The sequence below is a fragment of the Plectropomus leopardus genome, chromosome 2, assembly GCF_026936395.1.
Source record: "Plectropomus leopardus strain MGB_pleo_1.0 chromosome 2, ASM2693639v1, whole genome shotgun sequence".
Classification (NCBI taxonomy): Eukaryota; Metazoa; Chordata; class Actinopteri; order Perciformes; family Serranidae; genus Plectropomus; species Plectropomus leopardus.
This window is the reverse complement of record NC_142177.1, coordinates 24,555,467-24,570,422: the sequence shown is the minus strand read 5'-3', so window position 1 is coordinate 24,570,422 and position 14,956 is coordinate 24,555,467. Positions and strand designations below refer to the sequence as shown.

The 14,956-nt window shown below is 40.2% G+C and overlaps 1 protein-coding gene and 1 long non-coding RNA gene across 2 annotated transcripts in view; one reads left to right on the top strand and one right to left on the bottom strand.

The window, feature by feature from the left end:
• The window catches only part of gli1 (GLI family zinc finger 1), a 71,725-nt gene extending 57,395 nt beyond the window's left edge, over window positions 1-14,330 (bottom strand). The window contains exon 1 of the mRNA XM_042505739.2: window positions 13,997-14,330. The gene's annotated coding sequence lies outside the window, so the exon portion shown is untranslated. The remainder of the gene's footprint in view (window positions 1-13,996) is intronic.
• The window catches only part of LOC148190218 (uncharacterized), a 73,654-nt gene that overhangs the window by 48,742 nt on the left and 9,956 nt on the right, over window positions 1-14,956 (top strand). Inside the window, exon 4 of the long non-coding RNA XR_015779017.1 lies at window positions 14,696-14,841. This is a non-coding gene — a long non-coding RNA (uncharacterized LOC148190218). The remainder of the gene's footprint in view (window positions 1-14,695; window positions 14,842-14,956) is intronic.

The following is a 14,956-nucleotide window of genomic DNA, read 5'->3' as shown; positions in this document are numbered from 1 at the left end:
CTGTGTGGCTTTTTTAACCTTGGGTTGCTCTCACACATGGGAGGCCATGTTTCATGTTTCACCACACACACTATAATCATGTGTGTCTTAGAGTCCTTCTTTACTGGCTCTTTTTTTGTTAGTTATTGGCTACCAGGAAATGAAGGCCCTCCTCATGTAATTAATGGGCACAATTATGTAATTGAGGAGTGGTCTGCAGTGTGCTGCAAATAGGACCAGATGTCCCACGGGCCGAGAAAGAAACTTGTCCTGATCACTTACAGTGGGGTCAGCGCCCGTACCAAGACCTAGCTCGCCCCCATGCAGTTACCCAGACCCTCTTTTCTTTCTCTTGTAAATAAAGACTTAATGGTTTACAAGCCTTCCAATAACCGTAATACCTTCAGAGCAAATTAGCTCACAAAGCAGCCAGACGTACAGGCTGGAATGAACCGAGACTGCTGGGATGAAGAAATACACTCACATGCTTTTCTCTTCTCCTCTAGAGTAGAGTTTGAACTTAAAGGATACTGTGACTTTGTTTTTAAATTTGTGTTTAAAGCCTTGACAAAAATCACACGATAAACGACCCCAGTTCAAACTACATCAACTTCTTGTTTACTTCCCTCTAGCGGCTATTGTTGTATGCATGCATGGACGTGTATGTGTGTGCAAGTCAGTAAATTATCGTGGTGAACCGACCAACCAGCCTCTAAATTTGAAGTTTAGATTATTGCCCGGGCTGCTGGGCTGATTTACATGCTGCTGATGTCATCCCCCTTGCTGTGTATTCAGTCTGTTACTGAAGCAGAGAGAACCTCCCTGTTTTCAAAAGTTTGTGAAACTCAGCACTAAACAGGCCTTTCACTGTTTAAGTACAACACAACGTGAGGAAGAACTTAAACTGGTTTATATTATTTAAGGCAACAAGTTGTTTAAACATTAGTCAGTCTGTTAAATTTCAAGTTAAAATAACATTTTTAGATTCTCTCTACATTTGACTTTTCATTACAATCCTGATTCCTAAATAGTTGAGACACTGTGCAAAATGTCAATAAAAACAATGCAATGATCTGCAAACCCTTTTTTACATATATTCAATAGAATACAGTAAAAAGGGCAAGACATTTAATGTTCAAGCTGATAAATATATAAATATACACTCATTGTGAATTTGACGCCTGCCTCATGTTCCAAAACAGTTTGGACAGGAGCGTGTTAACCACTGTGTGACATCATCTTTTCTTTTAACAACACTTAATAAGCATTTGGGAACTGGAGACCATAATTGTTGAAGTTTCGAAAGTGAAATTCTTTCCCATTCTTGCTTGATATACGACTTACATTGCTCAACAGTCTGGGGGCCCCATTTACATATTGTACGCTTTATAGTGTGCCACAAATTTTCATGGGGAGACAGGTCTTGACTGCAGGCAGGACAGTCTAGTACCCATACTATTACGCTGCTGTAACATGCAGAATGTAGCTTGGCATTATCTTGCTGGAATAAGCGGGGACCTCCCTGAAATAGACGTCTGGATGGCAGCGTATGTTGCTCCAAAACCTCTATGTGCCTTTCAGCATTCATTGTGCTTTCACAGATATGCAAGTTGTTAAAGTTTTGACAGTGAAATTTATTTCTCAATATTTACAAGCAGGGCCTGAAAATCTTCAACACTTAAAGTTTGTCTGTTTCAAAGAATAAGTCAAAATCCCACTTGAGCACAGGAAGCGTTTTGAAGCTGGCAGTTGGCTCCCCGAGTATTAAATTAATTTCTGAAAATATTAACAAATCTGTTTAACAAAAATAATTTCAATTAGTGTATTTAATCCTTTTTTCCAGTGTCATTACACTTTATTGCACATCATTTTTATGAATAGAGATGCTACAATTTCTTTGAAGTGTAGTTTTATTAAGTTAATACCAATATCTGGTCTAAAACTCATGTGAATAGCTGCACTGAAAATGTGATTAGTTGATACATTAAATACTAATTTCTAGGTTCCCACAGTCAGGGAAAATTTCAAAGTCATGGAATTTCACAATCATGTTTCCCAGGCCTGGAAAAGTCACATAATTAGTAAAAATCATTAGAAATTTCAGAAAAGTTTTGGAATTTGGTTGTGTGTAGTTAAATTGTTACAGTAATTTTCCATGGATAACCTCTGTTCCCTCTGTTCCCTCTCTCTCTTCAGCTAGCTTAAATTATGTTTGAACAGAGTTTGAATCTGAAACGCCTGTCAAGTTGGGCTAGATTTTTTTTAAATTATGGGTTCTTGAAAAGTCATGGTAAAGTTTTTAATTTTGTCCATGAAAATGTGTGGGAACCCTGTTATTTTCACTATGTGTCAAAAAAAGATTAGTAAATCATTGCATTCTGTTTTCATTTACGATACCTTTCACACAGCAACCCGACTTTTTTGGATTTCGGGCCATACATGTAATGTTAAGGTGACACCCCTACGAGCAGCTCATATCCAAGCCCCGAATCTCCACTGTGAACAACTCGCTGTCTGATAGCTGGCTGTTGAGTGAGCTACTTTCCTCCATCCTAAACATCAGGGAATCTATTTGAAGGCTGCATGTGGGTCCGGATCTTTCTCATGCTGGGCAAAACAAACACTCATTGCTGGCATGAAATACAAAGGAGACAGAATTATGTCTTATCTGATCCAAGAGTTAGAATTGATTTTTGGAGTACAAAACGTCTTGAAGAAAACCAGTTTACACTGGGAATTTGATAAAAAGTTTCTTTTTTTTTTTTTAAGAACATAAACTGGAAAATCATTTCTTGCTTGTGAAAACTTTTTGCCATCTTTTCTCATGCTAAAAGCAAGAAAGGCGTAGTTAAAATGAAATGAACCACCTAAAACATTGAAAAACGTGTTTGCTCAATAAGCGGCAGAAAAAGTCAGTCAGTGTAGTGAAGTCAGGCAGGGCAGGGCCAGGCAGTCAGTCAGCCAGTCAGGACGGTTGAGTTGTAAATGTGTTCCAGCAGGAAAAGCCAAGCTTCAGAGCAAGGCGAACAGTCTGGAGTCGGCAACTTTCCCCTGCTCCAGCTAGCGCACCGCCCTCCCTGCAGCCCACCCAAGAAGCAGCCCATGGGCATAAATTTGAGAGCCTGACTCGCTGCGGATTTAAAACAATCTGCGTCTCTCCCTCTCTCTCTCTCCCTCCTCCACACTCACTATGAAATGTTTCTCTCGTTCACCCTTTACTCTCTTTTGCCCTTCTTTCCTTTCCAACAAATTCCACTGTTAATGAAAATGGAAAGCTCTTTCTCAATGTGTGCCAATAATATTATTTTCCTTAAGGCTTAATTAAGTTTGCGCATATGCAGCAAATGCACAGGAACTGTATTTTTCTGTGTTACCGTACGATCGTCTCCTCTACTGTAAAGGAGACGACACCGAAGCTTTGTTGAAACAAAGTTAATTACATCTCACAACCTTCCTATAGTTTATTGTTTCCTGGAGGGAATTGTTTTCTCAGTAACAGCTTCAACATGAAGTTAGACTGCTAGTTTCCATTTTATGGCACTGGACCACAGGGGACATAACTGTAAACAATATTTGATGCTACAGAAGAAAACATTCCGTTTAGGCTTTCACAAAAACAACAAAACAAGCACACCACATCGCTTTAGTTAATCACATGCTGCAGAGCTCTTCTGCCTCAATGAGTTCGGTTTATTCGCTTCTCTTTGACGGAGGATTTTTTTATCGTTTCTGCTACAAAAACAGTCAGCAGATGCTACTTGTGAATTAAAGTGAAGGTGCAGTTTTCTCTGAGTCATCAGCGAGAGTCTACGACTTTCCACACGTAACCCGTAGTCTGATCAAAGCGCTCCGCAGACTGAATGCCATGTCAGATCTGTCATTGTAAATGTGAGGCTGTTTGACTGAGGGTGCAGTTACCTTTGACCCACAGCAGATTCATGTCAGTGTATCGGTGACGGCCTCAGCCTGCATTTGGCTTGTAGCGGTTGTAAGTCATGTGCGTGTGTCACTGTGCTACGTCCATGCATGTGGACGGACTTCCTGTTATGGCATCTGATCTGGTTAACGTGGCATCAGCAAGCCGCTGTAGCTTCTCACAACTGTCACTTACTTACAGAGCAGAGAAACAGGAATAGAAAAAGACGCAAGAGGCCGAGTGGAGGAGGAGGAGGAGGAGGAAGGTGGGGGGGTGAATGAGAACGAGGACAGAGATTTACACAGAACTGGAAACATTTGGATGAGAAGTAACAAAAAAAGGGAGAAACACAAAGAAAACGAAGCTTCATTTTTTGTGGTTTTAGGAGGCTGACCACACTGTTCTTTTCTCATGAACACGCAGTACGAAGTGAATGTGGTTGGGGTAATCCATTGTTTAAAACTTGTAACTCTATAAACCTGGAACACATTGAGATGTCCTTCAGTTTTACTTGAAAGTATATACAAGTGGAAGCTGTTGAGGGTAGATGCATCTGAAATCCATTTACATACTTTCTGAAATGACTTAACTAAAGCTTATGTAAAGTTTACATGGCTCAGAATGCGCTCTCGCACTTTTCATCTTTGAAATATTGCGATTGTTCGATTTATCCTCGTATGATCTTGACATGATCACCTAACGGTCATTAACCCTGTGTTGCCAGTTCCTGCACTGTGCCAGCAGTCAGCAACAGTTTGTTCTTTGTCTTATCCCGCTTTTTGTAAAAATTATTCTTTGTTATTGCTCATCTTTAGCTGAGCAGTGTGTTCAGTTAGCTGGTTAAGTATTTATGTGTGATGTAGTGGAAAGTTTTTTCCTTATTTTCTCAGCAATTTCCCTCAAAATAATTACAATTCGATCTAATTTAATCTTAACCCACCACCTAGTCATCCTAGATTGAGGTCAAAACACACATAAACGCTACACTCTAAAGGCCCTGACACACCAAGTAAATGGCTGGCTGTCGGTCAATGTTGGGCTGTAGATTTTGCAGTATGTCCTGCACTGTTGGCACAACTGAGTCCTTGTCGGCTGTTTTTCGGCCATTCAGGATGTTGATAAACAGGCAGAGCCTGGTGATGAGAGAAATCACTCTGATCAGCGGTACAGTTTAGCGCACGAGAAGAGAAGCAGAAGTGAGGAAAGCAAACAAATGACTTAAGTCAAGAGGGCATGTGATCAAAACAAAATATTTCTTCCAGTTATTGGGCTCTTTGATAGTAAGGTTTGTAAATGTTTGTGTTATTTTGTTGTTTTTTTTCCAGTAACTCACAGTAAACAGAACTTGTTCTTTCAACATCGGGTTGTGTTGTTGTTGTGCTAACTGGCTAACTAGCACCTCGAATCCATCCTGTTGGTCTTCCAGTTTCCTGTTTGAATAATGAATACAGACTACTTGCTGCGAAGGAGAATTGTTTCTTCTCACAGAATACATGTGATAGTTGGTCACTGGGTTTAGGCTTTGCTGTGTGCTCAAGTGCAACTTTTTGGCTGAGACACCGGTGACTTTAGGTGATGCAAGTTGGCCATCATTGCCATTTATTCTTTGATGTTGTTTGGTTTGTCTTGGCCTGAAGGCTGGGTATCAAAATGAAATGTGTCCTTGGCATCAAGTGTCAAAGATGGTCAAATATCCAAAGTTGGAATTGAATGCTTGTCTACTTTTTCTTTAATATTTCCTGATCTAATAAAAAACCATATTAGACTATCTTTTGTTCAGGAAAAGTTCCATGTTTTAAACGCTTTGAGTAAGTTGAAGGGGTTGAACACTTTGCTATATTTTATTAAAAGGATTTAATGGCATGTAGCAGTGAGGTTGCAGAACTGAACCTTCATCGGTGTGCCGAGCTTGTTGGAGAACTACTGTGGCTGACGTGAAAATGTGAATGGCCCTGTCAAGAGTATGTGTTTGATTTGTCTGTTCTGGGCTACTTGAGATGACTCTGTGAAAGACAACCAGCTCCCTATGTACTGTACATATACATGGCTAATTCTAAGGTAATGGAAACACAACAGTTTTTATTTTCACATGATAATAAACTACAGAAAATGTAGTTCCATAAATTTAAATACAATTTTTGCCAACAGTTGCTACTAAACCTAAACACAGGACCTTTAAGTGAAACAAAAGGTTAAAACCTGTTTATTTCCAAAACTGAGTTATTGAACATGCACTGCTTTGTAGGACTGAAACCCAGAATATCACCATAGCACAAAGTCATAAAATTACAATAACCAGCCCTGGAAAGCACTTGCAGGTACCGACTGGTGCTGTGTCAAATAATAAAGCATCAAATAAAATATTTTTATACCCTCTTGTTCATCGTTGTTCATATCTAAAATCTAAACCTGAAACATGCTGCATACCACAACGTGAGTGATCACAAGTATCTGCAATGCTTTATAAATGCATGCTTAGATACTTTCTGTGTACATTAAGGGCAGTGTGTGGTATGTGGAAGTGCGAGTTGCCCGAGAACATCTAGCAAGCCGAGGATCTTCTGATGTTATCTAATCTCAGATAACAGAGTTGTTGCCCAGAAAGCTCATCACAAACACACGCAACATGGATATGCCTCTACACTCTTACACAACTTTCCCCCTCGGGGAAGTCGGAAATAGTTATTCCAGCAGTAAAATGTAATAGCTTATCACATGAAAACAGCGCTGGAAAATTTAGTGGCTTATATACAAACTGTTAAAGAGGAGTAATCTAACTTTTATACTTAAAGTTTAAATGAGGGATGGCAGGTTTTTTGAGAGGGAAGAAAGAAAACGAAATCTGGAGGAGTGTTTCACCCAGATGTTTTTTGTTCTTTTTTGTGTTTAACTTGAAAGGCTTTGAAAAATCATCACATCACACTGTAACTCTTAGGATGACCCTCCTCGACTATCTGGCAGCATAAGGGAAACACCACTTTTATTGGTGGACGTCAGAGAGATGCAAGCAGCGAGCAGGGTGACCGTCAGACACTTGCGTAGTAATTACACTGATGATGGCAGACCCGAATGCAGTGTGGCTATGGCAACATGGTGAAATAACAAACACCGCCCCCTCTTTTTCTTTCTGCCTGCCGACAGGACAGCGCGCCGTGAGTCATTAGCAGCTAAGAACACACACATTGAAACACACACATGACCAAAGATACTCACACATACAGGTACAAAATCATACTAAAATATAAATACTCTATGCACTCCTTAAGCCTGCAGCAGTCTGATTCACTTTTATCAAACAACTAAAACAAAAAAATCATTTTTTTCTCTGCCACTTTCATAGATGCAGCAAAGTTTGACCTTTGTCATCCTCCATCCTTCTCTCAAAGAAAGCCCAACCACGCACCCATTGTTAAAAACCAAGCAAAAGTTACAATGAGAAATGACTAAGTATCAGCGTGGGCTGTTGGTGCATCTGAAAACAATTCCCAATCTCACCTGGTTCCTATTTGCACCAGTTTGATTTCTAATATCAACCACATGAGATGATAGTTAACAGTCAGCGTGCCTAAATGCTCTTACACACACACACACACACACACACACACACACACACACACACAAAAATGTATCAAAAACCACCACCCTCATTCAAAGACGAAGGAGGGACGCTGTTAAAGGGAATGACTCCGCCTTTTACTGTCTGCAGAGATGATTAAATCTATATTACACACACATATATTACCTCAGGCATGCGCAAAAACAAACACTGCATTTACTGCAAAAAACAAACAGGCATCTTTCCTGGTGCTGCCTGCTGCAACATATGTGACTGGACCTTTCATTTGTAGTGTTAAGGTGTTTGAGCAGTGAGTTAAATAGAAGTATTCCCACATTCGGTAACAGGATAATTGATCAGTTGGTACGAGATTATTTTTTTTAGGATCAGGACAGCAGCAGGGACTTGTCAGGTTGGCGCTTCATTGTTTTATTACTTGTTGTGCTCTCAACTGTAATTTGCAGCCTGGTATGTAGAGGAATTGCTACTAACCATAATTTTCATTGTTGGTTTTTTTCTTGATTGTTCAGTTAGTTGTTGGGTCTATCAAATGTCAGAAATTTGTAAAAAAAAAAAAAAAAAAAAAATTGTATCAGTTTTTTCCAAACCCTAACATCATGTCCTCAGATGTCTTGTTTTGTCCACAACCCAAAGATATTCAGTTTACTATCATAGGAAATCAAAGAAACCAGACAATTTTCTTTCTTTCTTTCTGCAATTCATTTAGTGGTTGACATCTACTTTGGAAATACTTTACATTCAATGGCAACATTCAGTGGCAACACAGGAGGACGGCCTTTTATGTACTGAGGAGGAAAGTTAAGGTTGTGGAGAACAGCAACCCCGTCTCCCACCACTAATTTACCATAAACATTTTTAGGGAACACACATTTGCTGCATTGATTATGTTCCTACACTGTCAATGCTTGTCCATTTTAAAAAAATGCTAAAATTCTTTAAAGCATGATATTTGTAGGAAGGCTTTCAGGTCAGAGACCAGAGTTTGCAAGTATGCTAGTTCAGGTTGGGGAAAGATCATGGTTTTAATTAAGGTATCAATTAAGGAAATATGTGGTCTCATGCATTAAATCACGTTTTCAGTATGAAATCAAGACCTCATTCTATTCCTAACCAAGAGCTGTGAGTGCCTAAACTAACAATGTCATACCTAAATGACAGAATGTCAATGACAAACCCAAAAACAACATTTATTGCTGTTCTGATGCTCGCAGAACGTGTAGCATCCTTAGCGCCATGATGTGGTCACTGTTCTGCTCCAAAACTCCCTGATAAGATTTAAGGAATACATCACAGTTTTGCATTTATCAAGTGCTTTCGTCACAAACAAAATGTCACGTGACATATGTCAAATGCGACACATCGCATACGTCACTAGCGTAGCATGCTACACTAACATACTAGGCTACGTTGCAATTTAAATAAGTAACTTATGAAAATAACTTTGAAATGTGAACACTAGTCTCCTGAGTGAAAGTCCTGTGTTTGTTTGACCCATTCACCAACCCTCCCTCCCACCTACCTTATTGGTGCTTCTTCTGTGAAAGTGGGCTGGACTAAACATAACAAAACCTAAAAAAGTTTAGTCATACTTTAGTTGCTATGAGTACTACGAGAGTGTCCTTCCTATTTTAGGCAACAAGAAATCATTGACGCTGAACAACCTGCAGATATGTTGAGTACATGTTCAAATATACTCCTAATTTCTTGGGAGACAGGGTTGAGGTCAGGGTGATGGGTGGGAATGTAGACCATCTGACCATACAGAAAACCAGAGTTCATGTTACAAACATTGCTGTGTGCTTTTTTTATGAAATCATAACCAGCATCTTTTCCTAACCATAACCAAGTTTTTTAGCTGCTTAACCCCAACCAACCCTTAACCACAGTTTATTTGCCATAACCACCATCTTTTGCTAACCTTAACCCTGCTGTAGTTGTCATTGAACATCATCCAGGAGTTTGCAGACTCATCCAGTAATAATATTCCTTCTGGCAGTGCAGTCATTTTATTTTTTTCTGTCCTGATTATTGCCAAGTCTCAGCTGATGAGCCACTTGTCACAATGAGATTAAATGAAGCACATGATCTTTTACTTCCATCATTGATTCATCTGTTAACACGTTTTCCGACTATTGTTATTCTAAAAAATGCCAGAAAAAAAGGGAAAGGTTACAGGATTCCTATTTTCCAGAATAGCCAACATTAGCAGGAAAAGTACAGTCAACACTTCCCATCATCCATCCACTGAAATAATTACGTCCAACACAGCCGACCTCTCGTTTTTCTCCTGCTTTGAACCGATCGTCTCTGTAGATCAATTTGTCTGATACGCTTACTAATGGGTGGGAAAGCTCTAAGCGACCATGAACAATGATTTTTAGAATATTTCCCATGACTGCAACATTTCCCCGTCCTATTATGTGTGTGCCCTTTGGCTAATGTGAGTCGAGCTGTCTAAAGTGTCTGATGCCTTTGCCCTCTGGTGTCATTTATTCTCATTTAACGTTATATTTCTAGGAAAAGGGATTTTTCAGTTATACAATTAGTGCAATCTGACCTTATGCAACAATTTTCAGTAAATGCAGATAACTGGCATTTTTAATAATCATGGTGTCTTGTTGTGATATTCAGATGGCCCCTATGGTAAGAAGTCTGGCTCAGTGATAACCAAAACAACAACCCACAAAATCACTCTGATCTCAATGATCAACGTCCGTGAAAGACGACACACAGCGTGAACAAAGCCTCGCAGCAGTTTGAAAACAACAATCCGATGAACCAAAATAACCTTCAAATACCAGACCCTGACACCGGCAATCCGAGGGAGAGGGCCGTCCCTTCATGAGCCTTGAAGTGTGGGAGGAAAACTAGAAGATGAGGAGAGAAAAGAGTAGCGGGGGGAAAAAGACAGAAAAGGAGTGTTTGATTGTGTGTCTTTGCTTATGTGTCCTTTGGAGCATCCCCAGGCCTGTCTACTCTGTTCTCTGAGCGGGCCGAAGCCGATCGGCTCCGCGCTGTGAGCCTACATGGTTTTAGCCAGGGCCGGCACAGACAGACAGCTGCTATTAAACCCTGATTGTTTCAGGTTCACAGGGTGTGAAAGGGTCTGATTGAGGGGCTGTGATCCCAGTGAGGGTGGTCTTTCTCCCCCCTCTCTCCTCTCCCCCTGCTCTCCCCTCACCTCCCTCTCAGGAAGGTGGGAGGAGGAGGATTGGTGGTGGTAGTGGTGGTGTTGGTGGGGGGATTGCAGGAATCACGTGACACATGTTTCTTGCTGAGAGGACCAAAATGGAATCTGGACAAAAACACACCACTTGTTGCTGGCTGCCTCTGGGTACCAGTGTGTCACAGAACTGGTGGCCAGTACACAGAAATGTAATGTTTTCGGCATCATTTATGCCAGAGAAAACTACGAAGAGTGCATGTTGAGACTTTCATATTGCAGATCATGCATCTCTTAATGAACAAATGTAATTGCTTAAATTATCTCCGCATAAGTGTACAGATTAACCATAGAATCCACCGTAAATTCCTCTGCCTACTTTTTTTGATAAGGATTGTTGCACCACTTTTTAGGGAGAATTTAATGCTTTTTAAAGACCTCAAATATAATATAAGAACCTCCTAAAAAGTTTTGTAACATTTTCTCTGATGGAAAAAAAGACTATTGAGTCCTACTTTGGATGACAAAATAAAAGTTTTCCTTTCTTTTGTGCAGTGCCGAGAATACTATCATTTCAAACTTTTCCATTCAAACAAACATATTTTATTTTGACAAAGTTAAAGATATTTACACCATAAAATGGTTCATAACAATTCACGAAGCAAAGAAAGCATTTGACACTCAAAATTTCCAGTGGGTGGTTCTAAAACCCCCTCTTTCATGTCTCCCCTCCAATGTTGAAATAAAACCTACGTCTTTGCGTCTCCTATCATAGAGCAGATCAAGCATACTAATGAGCTTGGTAATAAAAGACCTCAAAACAGCCTGTCTCAAGCCAAAAAGTTGAAAAACAAAGGCACAAAAGTCCTTCAGCTTAAATTACACCTTGCTTCATCTCCTACCAGTACCAGCTATCTTCCAAACTTATCTTCCTCAGAACATTTGTCATTAACGCAGCAGCTATCCATCTTGGTTTAACTCTAGCTTGATGATAATAAAAGGTGGCACCCAGCCAGGCGCCAACATCCATGTAACATAAAGGTAACGTAAAGCTCCATCCAAATGTTGTGATTTTGTTTTTACATTTTCAGAAAAATAGCTAAATTTTCGTCCTCTACCGTTATGCTAATATTTAGGGTTGGATCGTTGAGATAAGCAGTAGGTGGCACTAGATCTCCAATAAGGTGCCATTACACACTGCAGGAAAACAATTAATAGCCACTTTAATAACAATGTGCTTTTGGACGAGTTCTGATAACGGTGCTGAGTGTGTAAGCCTTTTAAAAGCCTCCAGAGACAACAGAGAGCTTGCAGCGGGCTATGAAAAGACTGTATGTCATCATTCACTCAATCTGTTTTCATTGCACTTAAGCACTATTTACTTTGATCAATACACCAAGTTTTCCATCTCCCCCATATGTGAAACCATTTTTTCTGATATCTTCAGTCTTGAGATTTTATCAAATTTTGTGTGTTTCCACTTTTTTTGTTGCAGTTAAAAATATGCATAAAAACAGGTGGCTGGAAATGCAGCTATTGTCTCATACTAACTTAATCAAACCAATAAGACACTATTGAAAGTTTTACGGCAAGCTACTGTGCAGGACAACTTTCCCATCAGCCTTAAACGCACCATCTGCAAAAGCAATACCTATAGCAAATTCTTTGAACATTTTAAGACCATTTTTTTTACCTTAATTTTCTTGATTTTATTTTTTAGGAGCAACAGGGACCCTATTTATGCTGACCTGAAGTGGGAGGGAATTCATCCCACTAAATGCAATTGTATTCAGCCTGATAGAGACTTATCAGTGCCTGATAAACCCCACCAGTCCTCTCCTGTAACTGGACAAGGGGGACAGTTGCTTCCTGTATGGTCTATTTGTTTAAGAGTATCCCCATTAAGGAGCCTTTTGGCCTTAACACACTTGATAAAGACTGGGGAGGGTGAGGAAGCTCCCCTGCAGAGCTTTTCACACGTGGCCAAAGGACAAGTGCACTTTCCTCCCTCGAAAACTCTCCCCCGTCTCAACCTTGAGAAGAGCCTGAGTGCTTCTCTGCAAAAAGAAACTGAATCCATGCATGATCATTTTTTCTGTTTTCCTGTAATCAAACAAAATTAGGGGCTTGCACGCTTGTTTTCTATCTGACATGAGACAATTATAACTTCTGACTATACTTTTTTTTTGCCTCTTGTCGAGTGCAAGCAATGAAAAAAAAATAATTTGGTACATAATCCACAATTTTAACTTAAAAACATTACAAATAAATCACAGCCTCTCTCGCTCATGTTTATGCAGATCTACTAAAGACCCTTTGTGGCTTACAAATACACTCTGTGTATATGAGTGTGTCTGTGCAAATACTGTTTAAGGAGGTTGTGAGTTTGTGTGCTCAGCACTTCTCACTGTCACTGTGGAATAAATAAGTGTTTGGCTCTTCCATTGAGTCCAGTGTTGACGCTCTTCAGTGCAGGGCCACTGCATGAAGACCAGCAGCCTAATCTTCCCACATTAGCAGCTACAGTTACCTCTTATAGAGATATAATTAGATTAGATTCAATAATCTATCTCAGATTAGAGATGGATTATGGGAGCATGTTTGCATGCATGTTTATTTTAGTCAAAAGAAAAGAACATAAATGCAGATATTTCACGAGTCGATGGGGCTTTTACAGGAGCCTTCTGCCTCCTGAAGCCTCACACAGTGCTCACTGATGTTTTGTGGGTGTCCTGACAGAAACTCACATTTGGAAAAGATATTGGCACCTCAAGTATTTCAGGTTACTAGAAACAGCTGTTCTCGAGTGGCCCTGCGACCCTGGGCTGTGCCAGATGATTTTTAACTGTGGTCAGACCCCTAAAAGAAACACTCGAGATATATTAAGGCAAGAGAAATGGATTTACTGATTGTTAAACTCGCTCGTGCCAGCTTTATTCACATCTCCTCATATGGATAGAAAAGACAGGGGTGACGCCACTTTGATATGAGGCGGAATGAATCCACAAACACCGGCGTATCACAGCGACTGAAGCACATTTCAGTCGGTTAGTAGAAATATTATGCAACTCAATGAAATTTGGAGAGTACAGGAAGTGTAAGCCAGCCTAATTAATTTAAATCAATGCGTCCAACGCGTTAAAGTCACGCACAATCCCCTGGAGAGATAAAGCCAAAGGAGGACTTACTAAACCTTAGCTAATAACTGCATTGCAAATTTACCCACTTCAGAAAGTAAGACAGTGATTGCAAAAGTGTCGAAAAATTAAACACAATTTTCCAACCACGAATAAACTCGTAATTAGTTATTAATGTTCGCCTGTGATTTCAAACGCGAATATGAATCACCAGCTGCACTCACCTCAGGTCAATGCAGGGAACATTCAGCATGAAACTTTTTGACTTGAATCCCAGAGTCCTTGGAAGAGCTCAGAGTGTCCAAGGACTGCGAGAGTTTCCAGTAAAGCCTCCCTTCTTCTCTCTTTCTCTCGACTTTCTGGCAAGACGCGCTCGGATGGAGATGACTGGATTCTTCACAGAAAACCGACACTTTATCCCGTTTTCAGAAGTGCTTTTCCATAGCGTTTTTTAAACCTTCAGAGTCACTCTACGCAGACGGTGACAAAATTGAACCCCATGTTCGGGCTATGGAGTCCCTCAAAGCGCCCTGGAGTTGGCTGCACAGCCAATGCGGGAATGCGCACCCCCTTCTCCTCCTCCTCCCTCCTCCCTCCCTTTCTCCACAGTCTGTGGACCACCCCGAAACAGGAAGTTCACTTTTTGTTTTTCTTAAAAAAGGACCATGCTGCCTCAGTTTTCCCCTCAAAGTTAACATTTGCTACAGATTATCCACCCAGGCTGATACATGCTCAATTCTGCGCCTTTTCATTGTGCGTAAACACTAATACACGTATAACGATATAGTTAAGTTATATAAAGACATTACAGCTCGCATGTGTTTATGAAATACTTGCATGGACATGACTGTGTCTATATAAAGTGCGTTCCTATCTAGTAATTGGGATAATCTATCTATAAATGTTTTTGTTTACTTTAATAGTGTAACTTCATAGCAGCTTCTCGGGCAGCGTGTGTGGCTGGCTACGTGTGGGGATGCTGCAGATCGCTGCGCCTTGCCAGGAAAATCCACCACAAAACCTGGACTGGAATTGAGTCTGCGGCTCAGGACCAGGAACAGCGTCACAGGTCTGCAGCATTTTATTTCTCTTTTACATAGACAACACGGAGACGTACAATTTGTACAAATACAACAGCTTAATTGCAATAAATAGATCAAATAATGATATTATCGTTCTTTGTA